Genomic DNA, 2,500 nt, shown 5'->3' with positions numbered 1-2,500 from the left:
GGGACCATCTGGCAAGGGAGTCCGACCTAAAGTGCATCTAAAGCGGATATGGGTTGGTCGAGCCTCCCTTGATTTGCCCTGGAGCTCCCACGTCTTAAAAAGGTCTCTCCTATAATTGTACACCAACCATTTTGAGGTTTGGGTGCAAACCTCTCGAATGGGGGGACTCGGTCCCCTATCTACAGCGCCCCTAATGACGACAGGTGGTACTGCGCCCCTGGTAGCCCGGCCATTGAAAATGAATGGGCCCATTCATTTCAATGGGGAATTTCGACCCCTGGTTGCCCGCCATTCATTTCAATGGGGAATTTCGACCCCTGGTCGCCCGCCATTCATTTCAATGGGGACTTTCGACCCCTGGTTGCCCGCCATTCATTTCAATGGGGGATTTCGACCCCTGGTCGCCCGCCATTCATTTCAATGGGGGATTTCGACCCCTGGTAGCCCGCCATTCATTTCAATGGGGGACTTCGACCCCTGGTAGCCCGCCATTCATTTCAATGGGGGACTTGGACCCCTGGTAGCCCGCCATTCATTTCAATGGGGGATTTCGACCCCTGGTCGCCCGCCATTCATTTCAATGGGGGATTTCGACCCCTGGTAGCCCGCCATTCATTTCAATGGGGGACTTCGACCCCTGGTTGCCCGCCATTCATTTCAATGGGGGATTTCGACCCCTGGTCGCCCGCCATTCATTTCAATGGGGGATTTCGACCCCTGGTCGCCCGCCATTCATTTCAATGGGGGATTTCGACCCCTGGTAGCCCGCCATTCATTTCAATGGGGGACTTCGACCCCTGGTAGCCCGCCATTCATTTCAATGGGGGACTTGGACCCCTGGTAGCCCGCCATTCATTTCAATGGGGGACTTCGACCCCTGGTTGCCCGCCATTCATTTCAATGGGGGACTTCGACCCCTGGTTGCCCGCCATTCATTTCAATGGGGGATTTCGACCCCTGGTCGCCCGCCATTCATTTCAATGGGGGATTTCGACCCCTGGTAGCCCGCCATTCATTTCAATGGGGGACTTCGACCCCTGGTTGCCCGCCATTCATTTCAATGGGGGACTTCGACCCCTGGTTGCCCGCCATTCATTTCAATGGGGGATTTCGACCCCTGGTCGCCCGCCATTCATTTCAATGGGGGATTTCGACCCCTGGTAACCCGCCATTCATTTCAATGGGGGACTTCGACCCCTGGTTGCCCGCCATTCATTTCAATGGGGGACTTCGACCCCTGGTTGCCCGCCATTCATTTCAATGGGGGATTTCGACCCCTGGTTGCCCGGCATTCGTTCCTATGTGGCGGGGGATTTCAACCCCAGGTCGCCCTCGTGTGGTTCTTTTTGGCGCAGCTGACGGGCTCCGCTGCTCGTGGAGGTTTGCTAGTGGAGGATAACCCCCTGCCTGGGCAACTCGAACGCCCGGCATTCGTTCCTATGTGGCGGGGGATTTCAACCCCAGGCCGCCCTCGTGTGGTTCTTTTTGGCGCAGCTGACGGGCTCCGCTGCTCATGGAGGTTTGCTAGTGGAGGATAACCCCCTGCCTGGGCAACTCGAACGCCCGGCTCCCCCCCGGTCCGCTGGAGCTCCTCCAACGGCCAGCAACAAGCCCCGAAGACGGGCGCGCTCCCCGCGGTCCGCTGGAGCTCCTCCAACGGCCAGCAACAAGCCCCGAAGACGGGCGCGCTCCCCGCGGTCCGCTGGAGCTCCTCCAACGGCCAGCAACAAGCCCCGAAGACGGGCGCGCTCCCCCCGGTCCGCTGGAGCTCCGCCAACGGCCAGCAACAAGCCCCGAAGACGGGCGCGCTCCCCCCGGTCCGCTGGAGCTCCTCCAACGGCCAGCAACAAGCCCCGAAGACGGGCGCGCTCCCCCCGGTCCGCTGGAGCTCCTCCAACGGCCAGCAACAAGCCCCGAAGACGGGCGCGCTCCCCGCGGTCCGCTGGAGCTCCTCCAACGGCCAGCAACAAGCCCCGAAGACGGACGCGCTCCCCCCGGTCCGCTGGAGCTCCGCCAACGGCCAGCAACAAGCCCCGAAGACGGGCGCGCTCCCCGCGGTCCGCTGGAGCTCCTCCAACGGCCAGCAACAAGCCCCGAAGACGGGCGCGCTCCCCCCGGTCCGCTGGAGCTCCGCCAACGGCCAGCAACAAGCCCCGAAGACGGGCGCGCTCCCCCCGGTCCGCTGGAGCTCCTCCAACGGCCAGCAACAAGCCCCGAAGACGGGCGCGCTCCCCCCGGTCCGCTGGAGCTCCTCCAACGGCCAGCAACAAGCCCCGAAGACGGGCGCGCTCCCCGCGGTCCGCTGGAGCTCCTCCAACGGCCAGCAACAAGCCCCGAAGACGGGCGCGCTCCCCGCGGTCCGCTGGAGCTCCGCCAACGGCCAGCAACAAGCCCCGAAGACGGGCGCGCTCCCCGCGGTCCGCTGGAGCTCCTCCAACGGCCAGCAACAAGCCCCGAAGACGGACGCGCTCCCCCCGGTCCGCTGGAGCTCCTCCAACGG

The sequence above is a fragment of the Leptonotus elevatus genome, unplaced genomic scaffold (genome assembly GCF_054856555.1).
Source record: "Leptonotus elevatus isolate MCC_2025b unplaced genomic scaffold, RoL_Lele_1.0 HiC_scaffold_61, whole genome shotgun sequence".
NCBI classification, from domain to species: Eukaryota; Metazoa; Chordata; class Actinopteri; order Syngnathiformes; family Syngnathidae; genus Leptonotus; species Leptonotus elevatus.
The sequence above is the reverse complement of the archived record's forward strand: the minus strand, read 5'-3'. Positions refer to the sequence as shown.